The sequence below is a fragment of the Osmia bicornis genome, chromosome 2 (assembly GCF_907164935.1).
Source record: "Osmia bicornis bicornis chromosome 2, iOsmBic2.1, whole genome shotgun sequence".
In the NCBI taxonomy this organism is placed as follows: domain Eukaryota; kingdom Metazoa; phylum Arthropoda; class Insecta; order Hymenoptera; family Megachilidae; genus Osmia; species Osmia bicornis.
Window position 1 is genome coordinate 3,991,525 of NC_060217.1, and position 15,819 is coordinate 4,007,343.

Consider the following 15,819-nt stretch of genomic DNA (forward strand, 5'->3'; position numbering starts at 1 on the left):
CGCTAAATTGTCTAAACTGCGCCAGATTAAGCAAGCCTGCCACCCGTTCAAACATCACCAACCCCCTCGGAGTCGAGAAATTAACCGACCCTCGCCCCTTGGCCCTCGGCCCTCGGACGCTTTAAGTCACGAAGAATTTCAGGAATTGTTTCATTTAGTTACGAACATGGTTTTTACTTACTTTTCATGGCAACTTAAAACTGTCTCGCGTTTTTCGATTACTACCGATTGAACACCTTCGAACCTTTGGTTTAATTTAAGATAAATTAACTCGTTCGAAAGGATGAAACGAGGAGAATTCTAGGGTTCTTCGAACTGGTACTCTTTCTCGGATCGTTGGATAAACAAAGCGATGGCACGCGAGGACACTTTCCGTCGACGCGACGGTAGTGAAATCAGCGCGTAGCCACGTTTCCTTTTCCTTTTCGTGGCGTGCACCAAGTCAGACGGCCACGGCGATATTCTAATGTATTGTAATAAGGCTCCGGGTGGGAAAAGCTTCTTCGCGCGAAGGAGCCATTGGCCCATTTTCGCTTAAGGCCGTCGTCGATTGGTGCTCGTCCACAGAAGAAACACTGCATTATGTATGTTCCCGTTATCTCCGGCCCGAGAACGCTTCAACACGCAGATTACCACCGCCTTCTGTCCCTTTTGCTTTTTTTCTTCCTTCCCCTTTGCTCCTTCTTCTTCTTTCCTCTCTCGAGGATCTTTCATCGCTCGTTCTTTCGTTAGTGTTTCTAACACGGTTCGACGGAGACTTATCGAATAGAAATGTCGTGTTTCAATTAATTTTAAACACCACCCCCTTGTTCGTTTAATTAGTAATCTTTTATATGACAAAACAACTCAGAGCAGATATCGAATCTGCACCGAGAAATGCTGCAAAAGTCTTGGCAATCAGATATGAATTTCTTTCGTGCAGCTTTAGTTGCAGCGTGTCACGTTTCACTGGACAAAGGGTTGCTTGAACGCGGTCGAAGTCTGTCCGAGAGAGATTCCACGGGTAGGTGGGAAAAGGGTGGATAGGGTGGGTCGGTGGCGGTCGCAGCATCGAGAGGGCGAAAGGGTGAGAGGTAGTGGGTGGGCAGTCGATGTTTAATACATAGGATAGTGGCGATATTGCGACAGAGAGAGGGGCTCGCAGTAGGTCCGTGTCTCGGTGACAGGGTGCGAAGTCGCAGCGGCCTGCTGGCGGGACGCGGCACTCAACCAGGGAAGTGTTGTCGGGCTTTTCAGGAGCTTTCAAGTGCTTTCGCAGTTGCCTCGAGTGCCGTAAGAGGCTTTCAGAAACGGAGGCAGAAACGGGCTTTTTAATAGGGCCGAGAAGGGGCCATCTCTCTCTCTTTTCAACTCGTTTCTTCCGTTTTTTCTCTTCTATCTTGTCCTCCAGCTTCTCCGGCAGCTCCTTCGCCTCGCCACCCTTACATCTCTCCACCCTTTCCTTCATCCAGCTCGTTGCTCGAGCACGCGGCCAAACGATTTCGAGGTTATCGTTTGATACGAAACAGAGCGTGATCTCGAATCCCAACCGAGGATACCGATGAATTCGTTGATAAGCGATACGATGCGATGATAATAGATCGAAAATTTTCTTCTCGTGCCACGAGATTCCAAAGAGGGTTGTGCAGGGTGTTTCTGATGCGGAGGTTATTGAACATACATACATTTCGCCTGTAGGTTACAGTTTCTACCCTTTACGACCCAGATTTTCTATGAACAAGTTTCTCCGTTTCTTTTGAAATTCCTTCGCAAGAATAAGAAATATTTCTCAATTGCGTTTTAATGAATGTTAAATGCTCGACTTCTTCGTGACGGGTTCGCGTTCATGATGAAACTTTTCTCGAAAATGTAACGCATTGTTCGAACCGGTAACTACCACGCAGACTTCGTTCTGTATTTAATTAATTACGGCGAGGTGCATTGCGAAAAATTGTAATTAATCGCGCGATTCTCATTAACGTGTCGGAATTCAACGGCTGTAAGCAAATATCAAGAAGGAAAGGGTTTGAAAGAAGCCCTGCGAGCGAGTAAAAATTCCCGGAAAATATTTCGAATTTACTGAAAAAAGAAAATTATTTCATGGAATGAAATAATTTGGCGATACACTTGATTCCCTAGATTTATGTCATTCGTCACGAGGGAAAAATTTAACGTTATGGTTCAATATTCTTGTACAAGTTTCTCGGAGGGTGAGACGCTCTTAAAAACCTTCGTATGTCTTCTTTTTACTCGACGACTCGGAAGGTAGAAAAATAGGAGGGACAAAGGGAAAACAGGGAGCGAGTTGAAGAATTTGTGACAGTGTCGACGAGCATCACAAAGGAATTATGCACTTCGCTGTCGGTAAATCTACATCGCTGACAGTGTGTTTCCTCTGTTTTGTTATATTCCGTGTACATTGAACGTATGTGAACTATGTCGAGTGTGTTCTAAGAATCTTGCGAATTGTTCACTTTTCAAACGATCCACAATATTCTCCAAATTTACTTAGCCGGGAAAGAAGATTTGCACTTCCATTGAAATGGAAAAACATGCAATTGCACATATGGAAAAGCTTTTAAGTAGACTAAAACTCTGTCATCCAACATTTTCTTCCCTTACTCTGTCTTTAATTAAATACTGAAATGATATTTAAATCGTTCTGAACCCTTTACTGTTATTAAAGTAACGAATAAATCTTCTTTCGCATAAAAATATGAAAAATTTTTTAATCGGTACTGTAAATACTTGTAAAGATATTTCATTATTTGCATTTCGCAAACATTAAAAATTCGGCTTATAGAGGATTAAGAACACCAAAGTATGAAATCGGAAAGAAACACCGTCGGTGTAGAATTAAAAGCCCTGAAAAATTTGTATGCAACCGCGGTTTGATGGGAACAAAAATTAAAAAAAAAAAAAGAAAAAAAGTTTGTAGTCCAGCGAGGAACTTGCAGAGCCAGTACATGGGAGGAGAACTTTCCTTTCTGTTCGAATCTGGCAGCGTCCACCATCGGAATCTCGTTTTGATGGTACACGTTGTCGCATCGCGGGGCTTCAAACCCTTGCGTTGCGGCTCGCGAGGATAAAGTTAGGGCTCAAGCCAGTGAAATGCGAGTTTAAAATGTTGCTGGCGGACGTGCGCGGCCGAATCCCGGCCCTAATACTCTGCTTGGCCAGGCAACTTTATTCGAATTTGGCGGAAAATTAAAAGAGAGTTTCCGGTGGCAGGACCGGCCGGTTGAAACGTGCGCGAAATGTGAAAATCGGGAAAAGTCGACCCTTTGTCGGGGGAAAGTCTCGGACTTTCCGCTTCCGGATTTTCGATTTTACCTAACTTCGCTCTTGCTACTGTGTTCCCTCGTTTTTTTTATCATTTTGATGGAACAAATATTCCGGTGCGTTAATAGAGCTTCTTCGTTGTTTTCGAAGAACTGTGTTTTTCCTGGTTCGTGTAATTTACTATAAAATTGTATAAAGTTTATGCTAAAACTCTTGGAAATTTTCCTGACGTTTCTAATATCAACTTATTACAACTTAAACAGACAATGATAGGAATGACATTAATGTAGATAGAAAATTATACTTTATACGAATATGATCTCTCGAGAGCGATGTGTATTATAATTTGGTGAATAGTAATGCATAGTTGGAAATATGATATTCTTATACTCTTAAATATTTCACAAAATATTGTAGGATCTAACCGTCACGTTCGCAAACGAACTTTTACCAAAATCGTAGCGCTTCTGTTTTCGAAACAGAATTGGAAATCTGAAAACATCCCTTTAACTACCAGCAACTATCGTTAAGGGAAACGAAACATTGGTGCGGACAATATGGTCGGTTGTTTTTCGCGATAGACCAAGGATAGCCGTGGCAAATTTGTATAGTCCGTTTACGATGGTGTAGAACGATTTGTAACACGAGGAGAACGAACGTCAGCACGATACCCGTTGGCCAAAAGAAATCAACTCTCGTGTTTACCGAATTGTTTTCAACTCCATTAGCCGGCCACCGATCCTTTCGAGCGCAAGTATGGGAACGAAACGATTAGTTCTGTTCGATGCACCCTCTCTTCTCTATCGAGCCTCGTTTCATCGCTGTTAATCATTCGCTAAATGGAACGCGCACTTTTATTCGGGAAATTGTTTATCGCTTCGCTACACAAACTCGGTGCATCGTGTCACGTTTTAAACGACACCATCGACATTGTTTTTTCGCGCTCTTCGTTTTTTGTTGAAGGTAGGTTTAAGAATTATTTCCAAATATGGAGATTGTGAAAGTCAAGAGAAAGTGTTCGGGTAGGTTGTGATTGTTAAGAGAGTGGTTCTTGATTTATTTTAATAGAGTTCTGTCTGGTATAATGATAATTGTTGGAATGCCTGGTCATACAGGTACCGGACTTGTGTATCGTTTCTCGAAGTCGGCAACAGCCAATCAGGGCAGCTGGTCGATGTTACAAAGGGTGACCAGCGACTCACCAGTGCAGGTACATGCAGTCGATGGCGTTTTAACGGCGTGACAGATATAGAAACAGAACGTACGGTCGGTAGATCAATTTATTGGAAATTTGCGTGGACAAGAGGGAATGGACGTAAGAAGTTCGATGAATCGGTTACAAGCCGCTATCTAAGCAACCTTGTCCGGATGCTATAATAAAGGAACGTGTGAATGGTGCCTTAAAACGTCAGGATTATCTTGCATGTTGGAAACCGAAAAGCTTTCGAATGTCCACAGAGATAGTCGGTTAAGTGGTACGCCCGAAGAATGGTTGTACCGCTAATTGCCTTAATTCGATAAACTACTAACCCGTTCTCTCTGGCTTCCCTTCATCTTTCAACCTATTCACGACCTCTTTCATCCAGCCTTCGTCTCGTCTCCCTGATTCACGCTTTCTCGCTCGCCTCTTCATTATACCCGGCAAAGGTCAGCTGTTATTTCAATGTCCCTCCTTCCATCTTCAGCTAGATTCTTTTCCTTTCTTGTTATGTATTTCTTCGTCGAGCATGACTAATCGCTCGAACCTCCACGCTTCTCTCGCCAGCCGTCGATTCTCTTGCTCGTCAAATTAATCCCCTTTAATATCGTTCGAATTCCCAACGAGAAGAGTCCGCGTCGTAATTTATACTCGGCTAATTATAGATTTAATCGCAGCCGAGTGTTCTCAGCGTCGGAACCGCCGCGGGCAACCGAGAGTTGCGCCACGACCACCCCTTGAAGCGTGAGAAAAAGTGAAATTTCTAAGGTAGAAAGTAGATTTCGTAAATTTTCATTAATCGCGTGAATCTGTGTGTCGATAAAAATCGAGAACGAATCGTTCGTTTCAGCAGAAGTTCGCGAAGCTGAGCCAAGATCTTCAGCGTCGAAGAAGACTCAGGATATAAACACGTACACGAACGCCAATTTAATTCCGCCTCTCTCGATCCCCCTATCCAATTACACATAAAGCACTAATCACGCAATTAATCTCAATCTATTTAATAACACCTTCATTACCAGCCACTATGGGTACCGATCTGGCCAGACGGTACCTTTTCTCCTCTTTTTCGTTCGTTCCTCCGCGCAACGGTCTTTCTTCGTTTCTTAATACCTTTCTCTCTTTCCCCGTTCGTTCTCCAAGCGGATAATTTGTTTGTCCGTCGTCGTTCTCTTCCAGCCTGTCTTCTTTCATCGCGCTCGCCGTACAGTCTGTCGATCCTTCTCGCAAATGGTCGACACGCCCCTGCTATTCGCATTCCTTGCGGAACGCGAGTCCGCTCGCACTCGATGTACCCTCGCGAGCCGGATTACACGATTCCGGTTAATTGAAACGATCTAAGGAAGCGCATCGCTCGAACGTCGATTACACGTCCAGATTATCCTTTTCTCTTGCGCCCCGTGAATATAGTTGTCGCTTGGCTGCCGGGCCACCCTTTCGACGTCGGATACACCCCTTGGCACGCGAGATGAAAGCTCGCGAAACGAGTCGCGACGAAGCTTTAGACACAGAACGATTCATTCTTGAAATGTACGAAATTTCAAAGTTGATGTCGAAGCAAACGGAAATCGAATCAGTCGACCAAACGTAAACACAGTGTCGCGAGACAAGAAAATAAAATCAAAGCAGGATATCCTTAAGAAGAGCAGAGTGACTCTTTCCGGATCGTTAAGAGAAAAAAGAAAAATTCGAAGAGCAGAAAGAGAAGAATCGAGAGAAGAAATTAACCGTGGCATCGGTTCCGCGACACCTGCGGCCCAGTTTTTTCACCAACACAGCGGTTCAATGGTCAATTTGATCGAAACCCGCGGAATTTTTCCGGCAATGTTCTGCAGGTTCTCATCTTCCTTCCTCCCTCTCTGGGTTTCTTCTCTCTGGCCGGCCACTTCCGGTCGGCGGTCGTAGCCGTAGGACGATCGCGGCCACGAAAGTGGTATCGGTGCGCAGCGAGGCGCGAAACTGTTATTGAAGAAGAAATTAATTCCTTGGCCGATTTTGTTCCGTCGTCCTTGTTTCTCGTCTCACGCCACCCTTCCGTTACGAATGATCCCGGCCGATCTCGATTTTCCGCTCTCGGGAGTCGACGCCACCAAAGCCAACTGCTCCAACCTTTTTTTTGCGATCGTTAAGCTTCGTGAGTCCTCGACTCACGACACGATTCTTCCAAAGAAATTTTGTTATAGAACGTTGCACTCTATACTCTGCTTGGCTTCTCCAGTTTCAAGTATGGAATTCTAACTTCACAGTGAAACGAGCACTCCCACTTTTTCGCATAGGACCCTTAAAGTATAGACACGGTAACAAGTTGGTTCGAGACTCGCGCTGTTTCGACTGAAATTACAGTTATTTTAAGGGCCCGTATAATATCCCACGGCAACGGTTCAGAAACGCACAAATGGGCAGGTTGTTATTGTATCATCCGTGTTCAGTATGGCGCTGCAGTAATAACAAAATTAATACTTGACCGTGCGTCTGTGTTAACAGAAGTTAGGATCTCGAAATGAAAGTCAAATAATTTTACAACGATTCGGAAACTAACTGCACAAATAGATATCCTGTCTTAAATCACGATTGACGGACAGTATTAAGCGCAGCAGTGTTAAATACGTATCGATTGGGATTAGACTAGAAGTTGGTTACATATTAATTACGGTATTTTGTCAGCTGGCTTATTAGTGGAGCGTGTCATTAATCAATTAGTTAGTCAGACTCGTTAATAAAGAGAAAACAATCAATCAGCCGCGGCGGCTTCGATTCCGTATTTTGATTGATTGTTCGTTCTACGAACGCGAAATGCGGTTTTCCTTTTAGTATTCGGCCCCGGCGAATGTGTTTAAATAAAACGTCATTAACGGGCCAAACTAGGTTAGCGGGCTGCAACATTAATGGCCGTTCGATGTAACCGAACGTGCTAATAGGAAATCGAATCAACTTATTTTCCGGGCATTGTATCGCGGCACTGAATGAAACTCCGCGTCAAAACGAGAAAGTCCTTCCCGGCAGTCTCCCTCGCAGGTGAAAATCGACCCTCTAATTCCTTCGCGCGACCGTTTCGACCGACGCTGAAACTTTATTCGGGAAAATTTCACGAACAAAACGAGGGATATCATTTGCCGTGCACGAATAAATTCGATCGAACGAAAAAAAAGTTTCTTGCGCCCACCATCTACGGATGAACTTTTCCCTGTTTACGTTAATTTCATAATGGCGAAAGTTCGTTCCCTGTTTTCGACGAAACTAACTGGTTTCGACGAAACTAACTCGAATTTCTGTGAAAATTAGAGCCTCCTTGTAACGCGTTCGCGTGGTTATGTTTTATACCACCCAACTTGGAAATCATAAGGTAGTAAATTTTCAATACAAATATATGATATTTTCAACCAGTCATAAGGACGCACTAATAATTAGAAAGAGTGTTGTTAGAATAATTAAAAGTTCACATTCCACGGTACGTCGTTTCGATCGGACGTACCTCCAGAACATCGATATGTTTTCAGGGTGGCTAGGGAAAAGAAGCGGCACGAGTGTTGCGTGAACTGGAATATGCACTTAAAACCCGAAATGCCACTTTTCCATTAATGAAAGCGTGTGCAACCCCTTCGTATGTACGTAGTATACGCTCGCTACACCCTCGCACGCTTTGCTCGCCGACGGTTTTAGGCAGAGTGGAAAAACGAACGTGTGTTCGTTCTTCCTATCCGTATATATCCACACGTGTTTACTATGTATCGCGAATCGATCGATTTCATTGCTCATTCAATAACTTTATTGATCCGAAGAAATCATTGATCACTTATAGAAATTTGAAACAAAATTCGATCTCGAAACACTCTTCCTGTGTGGTCCACCTCCCCTGTTCTCAAATAGACAAGGTTGGAAAACCTTGGAACTTTGGAAAAGCCGATTTACTACTGAAAACTTGTCCCGTTAACACCCTGCCAACCCCCATGGATTCGTCTTGACGCACTCGGTACACGAGTGCAGATGCACATGCAGCGAGCCGTGCGTTCTCTCGCACATCCCTGCACACGATGTTCGTTTCCGCACACGAATCCGGTCTTCGTGTACAACGACCCGCAGGAATCGTCCGTGTGGCCGGTCCACGGAAGTGCGTGCTCGCGTGTATGCGGGCTCAAAGCGAATGTGTTGCGACGGGCCAAAGGGTGTGGAGGGGGTTGCCGCGTAGCTGGAACGGGGCAACATATCAGAACGACTATCTATCGCTGCCTTTTACGCTAATTGATAAATCGTGTTACGTTAATGAATGCAGCGGACGAGGCGACCAGAGAGGGAGAGAGAGAGAGAAAGGGTTTCGATATGCCCGCGGCCCTCTCGGGGAGGCCACGTAAGGATAACGAGGAAATTGAAAATCTTGCGGTTATGTGACCGGTATCTTAAAAGTGGCCGCCGAGATGACGCGATTGTGGCCTGGCTTAGGCGATGGACTTCCTCGGAATTGTTTCTGTCTCCAAATCGATTTGCCTTGTTGCGATTTCAGTTTTAAATTATACAAGGAAGAAATCCGTGTGGTCTCGATTCTCAGGAGATCATTTAATTTGTCATTTCTTTCGGTACACTTCGCAATTGTTTAATAATACAATTCACAATCGATCACGTTTCACCGAAACAGGTTTATGATGTAAGATTTTTAATGAGAGTTTCTTGCGATTAAAACTTACGCAACAGTTTAATAAATCGACCGTCCGGATGATCAGAAATCTTCATTGATCTTTCGATTCCAGCAAGGCGGGGATCCTCTGGCGCGGCGTTTCGTTTTAACGAACTCGCGATGGTCAGTTTTTGCTGAAGGTGGCCACGATTACCCGTTGACAGCAACGAAATGAAAGGCAGAGTCCGCTTCGCGGCGGACGTGTAATTTAATGTACTTTCGCTGATTTCGCAGATAACCGTTGACGGGCGTAATGTTGCGCGGGTAAAATGTTTCCGATGTCCAGAGAGAAGCGGCTTTGATAGCCGTGTCGTCTTTTTAATAAGAACGAAACGTTCGAGGGTGTGGGCGTTCGTTGACTTTCAACACCGCAAAGTGTCTCGAAATTAATCGACTCGTAAATTGAATTCCTATCTGTGCAGCTTGAATAGTTTCCGTCTCTTTATGATTAAAAGTGAATTAGTATTTTCTATTTTTAGATGGATCGGTATATTTATCTTTGCCTAAAACGCTGACTTATCAAAAATTGACGAATTGAAATGTTGTGTCTTTAACATTTTGTTGGAACACTTTTTCGTAGAGAATTTTTCCAAAAATCTATTTAGATATTAAAAGGAACACGTGTTAATTGCGTTTCATTCGAAGAGGAAAGTATGAAAAATTTAATTTGCCATAATGAATGTTATTAAAGTGAAAACGAGATCGTAAAGTTAAAAGAAATCCATATTTGTGAGTTTAGCGAGTATCGGCATCAATCGATGCCAGGACATTACGTTAATTGGTTCGGTATAATGAAACATAATAGTCGTATTTATAATTTTAATAGCCACTCGTTCGATAGCAGGCAGATACGCGTGTACCGGGTGAGAAAAAATGATCGCTCCAGAGCCCTGTTAATTATTTCCCATTACTCTCGTGTTATGCATAGAAATTGCCTCGTCGAGCAATTTCCATGCTCCGTGTCTTCGCGAGTGCTCCTTTTTTCCCCTCTCTTTCGCGGTAACACCGCTAAACAGTGTAACAAGTAACTGTTCGAGATAAAACGAAACGATGATTTTTACGCGTCACGACCGGAATTACTTAATTAACCCTACCTAAAATATCGTACGTAATTTTAAACTCGGATTATAGTCCCGTGTTAACATCAATCAATGAGCAGGTTCCAATTAAAATTCTCTTATGAAAAAGTAGATCCACTTTCGACGAATAAAATTGTTTTGAAAAAGAGAAAGAAGCAGCAACAGTGTTGCAAGTAAAAAGTTATAAGCGTAATATAAACGTCCAAACAGTTTCGCATTATAATAGATTACCCATTAATGGTAGGATCTTTAATAGTATGCAGTTGTTAGTTGTCGAAGAGGAACGTTTATGCGAGCTTCAATCTGTCCGCATAAAGTGGTTCGCGTGAGAGCACGCACTATATAAAAATGACCGGTCGCACTCAACTAAGATTAAACCACCGGTACGGCTTCTTATGGGGTTTAATCGAATTAATAAATCACCCATGCTCACCGGCCAATTCACAGCGTGATATTTTTATTTCACGGTCGAGGAAGATATGTACCGGTGTCTTTACGAGCCGCGTCATTCACCTTCATTCCCTTCTTTTTAACGCAATCAACGAGAAAATCGGAGGAACCTTTCATTTCCATGCCTCACCCCTGCGGTGATTACCTTACACCCACTTTATTTCTCCATAATATCTGGTAATCGCGGATTACGTGTCGTAACGACACTTTATTAGAAGAATTTTTCAAAGAACAATAAATTCTTGAATTACATCTAATCCCTTCGAAAAGAAAACCTTATTCCACCCCGTACATGGTCGGAAAGAAACAACTCGTAAGTCGTGTCGAACCTGGCCATTCCTCGAAACAACAATGGTTCGCAACATCGAATCGAGGGAAAATAAAGAAAAAGCACAGAGCAAGATTCGAGACGGTTGGAATTATCCTGTAGAAACGAGCAACCCTGTTCGAAAAGAAGCAGCACATTTGTTTAAGCCGAACGATCGAAAAGTTGGCCCGGTTGGAGATACTTTTGGTACACCCACGCACGCTCGGAATCGGCGCTTGTCGTCTTGCGCCAATGCCCGATCGCTCATCGCGATTCCCCAATGGCCTCTGCGAGATCTCCACTTCCGAACTTCTCTCCCCGTACCGGTGTTATGCCCAATCCATTCATCAACCCCGTAGCATCGCATGTCGGTGCGCCCAGCGGGGGAGAGTTAACGCGCAGCAAGGGCGCTGCCCTCTGAACCTGAAGAGATTCCTCACAGCGCGAGTAAATCGCTCGATCTCGGACTTCCACGTCGAGTTATCGTTATTGGCCGCGATTCTGGATACCCAGCCGCTTTCCGGTGACTCGTGCCGCAACGAGGAATAGATAAGGGAGAATTATCGTAGTGCACCACCGACAATTTTAATTTTTTTTTTTTTCCACAAATAACTATTCGTACGCTTGTCTTTTACTTCGGTGAAAGTCCTTTTTCTTCTTTAGCTCTTCGTTGCTCCCTTTTTCTTTTTTTATCGCGACTCGAATCTGAACGTCACGCGGAGATTTCTCTGACTCTTGGTGGACCCTCGTGCTTTTTTTCACCTTTTTTTGCTGGCTTTTTTTCTCGTTCTTAGGCTCCCCTTAGGATACGGTTCATCCATGGACCTCAATTATCGAGATTCGCGGATAGATTCGGCTTCGCAGAGAAGTGACCGGTATCTGATGTGATTCGCGCCTGACTCGATTCTACTGTTCGGGATTTTGACCGACTTATCTTCCCTTTTACCCTCGGACAGTAGTTTTCGGAGAATCAGCGATCATCGGGTGTGAATCGTACTTTGGAGATTTTGTGGGTTTCCAACTTGAATGCTTCGTTGAGATAGTGTGTGGGGTGAGTGGGAAATGTGGTGTAAAAGTTAAAAGGAGGGTTAAAAAGACACGGTAGAAAAAGTTTCGCTCTGTTTAAATATTAAAATCAATTTGAATTTGTGAAATATTTTATAATACACTTTTTATTTCGTTTTTCCTTATGTCACGTTAACTTCAGCGAATAAAAAGTCGTGCAATATCGAATGGCAAAATACACTCACGTTTCTGAAATAAATTTCGACGTTTCACGGTAACTCGGTAAAACGAGAACCGTAGTGTTCGGACAAACAAACGCGAAGCTTTCGAAACACAGCCGGTGTAACTGTGTTTTCGCGGAAATTTTCGCGAGTCGCGACGCAACGCGTGCAAAAATTGTTTCACGCGTCGCCGATGAGATATCGCGTGCAAAAATATACCCGGTTGTCGCGAAGGGAACAACGCTTCGGGCCCGTTTTCGGTCGCGAACAATGGTGAACCCGAACAAACGGTTGCTGTCTGCGAAACAATCCGCGCAACGTCTTGTTATCCCAACACCAATCGGTCGCGCAGTTACTACTATACTCGTTATCCTCGCCGAAACGAAACTCTCTGCTTTTTTTTTTGTCGCGATGCTAACGATCGAACCGCTCCTTCCGCTATCGATTTCTGAACCGCGATTGAATCGAGACGCGACGCGACGGGGCGCATTCGCGGCCATTGTTTAATCGTATCCGTCGTAAATCAAATTATTCGAGAGCTCGTTATCTGCCGGCGAGAATCGTTGTCTTTACCCGAAAATATCTCGAGCGTGAATTTTCACCTCGGAAGAATCGTGAATATTATTTCACGGAATTCTAAAATACACACCGTGTGATTAGTTCACGGATTCACTGTGGCTCGAACGATACCATTGACCATACGGAACTGATTGCGATACGGGAAAATCTCAATTTCTCTGATGTTCTATCCGGAGTTCGGCACTATCCAATTACCCGTATTGTTCTTATGGGTGTCGATTGGAAGAGGTGTGTCCAAAGGCAGCGGTGTATTAGCCGGTATCCGACAGCCGAGTCAAAAGTCGAATCCAGGCGACCTTGAATAGGTACGAAGCTCGTGTGCAGGACAAAGTGACGTGCACCGACCTAACCAAAAGATCGAAAACGAGAGAATGAGAAAGAGAAAGAGAGTGTAAGAGAGAAGGAGAGAGATTGGACCGCTAACAGAGAGGCTGTATGGCGTCTCTGATTGCCCATTGTCCGACTAATAAGATATTCTATCATCTGTGGTGGTGGCGGCGGTGGCCGGGGCCGTTTCGTGAGACGAACTTTCCAACCGGCACCCACGGCCAATCACCTTCGAGATTTAACCGAGATCGGCCAATGGTATCGTCGAGAGGAACGTAAGTGCTCCCCGTCGTTTTTCTCCGGCTGGTCGTTTTGCCGGGCAAATGAGCTCGGCGTAAGTCAACCGATAAATAATATCTGACTTCGCGACCAGCTGCGAGCTTTAATGCGGCCCCGTGTAAAAGTGTAATGGGGGCTTAATTGAACCCACCCAGGACATCCACGGACGTCTACGTAGGTAGCCGTCTATTTATATTCGTCCGTGCATACGTCTCTGATATCCCTGTTGCTCCATGTTTCTTTCCTCTCGTTTCGTTTCGTTTCGTTTCGTTTCACTCGTGGATTCCTGATCTCTCCTTGAAGGAATTAAATCTGCCAGAGAAAGAGAGAAAGAGGGAAGAAGGGAGGAGAGGAGAGCGTTGTTCCAGGTGAACAACGTTCACCAGCTCTCGCCTTCGTCTTTTCTCCTTGCTTTTTCAATTTCCGAGACGTTCGATCGCGTTTTAATTGCCATCAACGAGGCCCCCCTCCCTGCAGCAGCACATCGCCACCGTTAATGCTCGGGATATCGATAATTAGAGTTAATTGGTTTCCACGATAGAAAATGGCAGACACCGAGGCAGGCCGAGCAACGCGATGACTCGAACTCGTTACGATTCTACCATCTCTTAAACGTGTGTTTACCGTTCCGCCTAACTACATACCTTTCCTCTCTTTTTCCTTTCTACTTCATTCATCTGTGTCCTCGTTCTGTATTCAACTGAAATTCAAACACGAATGATTAATTAATTCGATAAAGATGTTCATTAAGAACCTGGTAATATCTCATTACAAATACGTTTAAGATGCTTTCTCTTTCTTCGGACTTTCTCTGATTTCTTTAAGATTCCTTTATATATGCATGCCACTTGCGAAGGAGACATCCGTGCATCCTTTTCTTGTATGATAGAGTATCTAGATCTCGCTAGAGCATCGTGGTACACCGTACGCCAGGATGATTAACGACTATGATAATCTCTCGGCGATTTTTCCGGCTGCAACTGGCCAACTTGGCTAATGGATGCATTAACATTGTCGAATGAATGCAACTTTCTCCAGCAAACAATTTTACTACCTGGTCACTTGATATATTTTTTTTTGAATTTGAATTCAGTAATTTTTCGTTTTGGTAATAATTTAAATTCAAACGACAAATGAACTGCCGAAGAGGAATTCGATGGAAAGCGACACACCTTGCGTAGCGAGGAATCCGAGCATTCGACGAGGCTGAGAAACGAGAACGGATTTCGATTAATCTGTAGCCGGAGGAACAAACACGAATCCGGTTTTGTAACTGAAAAGCTTAACAACCAACTCGTAAAACACGTCATTCCGTGCTCTTACGAATTAAACGCGTCTCGTACAGGAAGTTACATTCGGTGAATCCTTAATTTGCAAACAGGGCTCTACCGTGATTCGCGTGCGTTCCGAGATAACCACCGGATACCTGGTGCTAATTGAGCGATAGTCTTCGACGATATTTATAATCCTCTTAATGCCTCGTTTCTCTTCTTTTTCTCCTTTTACCGTAGTAAGATTTAGAATACCAGTTACCAGTTGAATCTTCTACGCGACGTTATAAACTAATTAGTAAAATATCTTAAGTAGACAGGATAAAAATAAGGGAAAATTCCTACCCTATCGAAAGAAAAATTTCATTCACGGAAACGGTATAACACGGATAAAGAAGAGGAATTTTATTATTTACATCCGGGACCAGCAACGAGCGGACGAGCCGTGAATGTTCGCCGTTTAACACGGTCAGCACACTCGCGCCAATGAACTTTAATAGCGTTGTAAATAATATTTGTTCGGAATTATTCCGGTGGTTGGCGCGGTTCAAGCGTTCCACCGCCGCCGCTGCCTGTTGTGTTTCATTTCGAAATCTATTTCCACGCGTTGTCGAGTTTCCCGGCCGGAAAAAAGGATGCCGATTTCTGCAACGAGGAAGGATAAAAGCGGGCCACAGCGTCCCTTTAATCCAAAAAACAGAGGAGAAAAAAGAAATGAATTCGAACGTTTACAAATCGCACTTGATTGGAGAGAACCGAATCATATGAAGCGAAACGGAATAAAACATAAAAAAAGAAAAAAACACACACAGAGGAATCGATTGAAAATCCGTACCAGAAGGAAATTATAAATTCTAATTTCGTTACGTATCGAACGATGTATTTATTCGCCTTTCGGGCCGTTTTAACGAAAGCAAACAACCATTTTTGTCCCCCGTCCGATGGAAATTTGTCAGCGCTCCTCGTTGTAAATAATAAAGTTACATCGACGCGAATTCGGCGAAAAATCCTGCAGAATTCTCCACGAGTGGAAGTAAAGGAGACACGTGTGGGAATAGCGCGAATCCGGTGGACTAAAATTAATTAAACGCGTTTGAAAAAAGGACACGGAAGAAGTAGGAGGGTTAGAGATGGGTTGGAAAAGAAAAAGAAGGGTCAAAACGAAGCGATTCC

General features: G+C 43.9%; 1 protein-coding gene across 1 annotated transcript in view; it reads left to right on the forward strand.

The window, feature by feature from the left end:
- The window catches only part of LOC114878902 (LIM/homeobox protein Lhx9), a 178,265-nt gene that overhangs the window by 15,374 nt on the left and 147,072 nt on the right, over positions 1-15,819 (forward strand). The gene's annotated exons all lie outside the window — the stretch shown is intronic.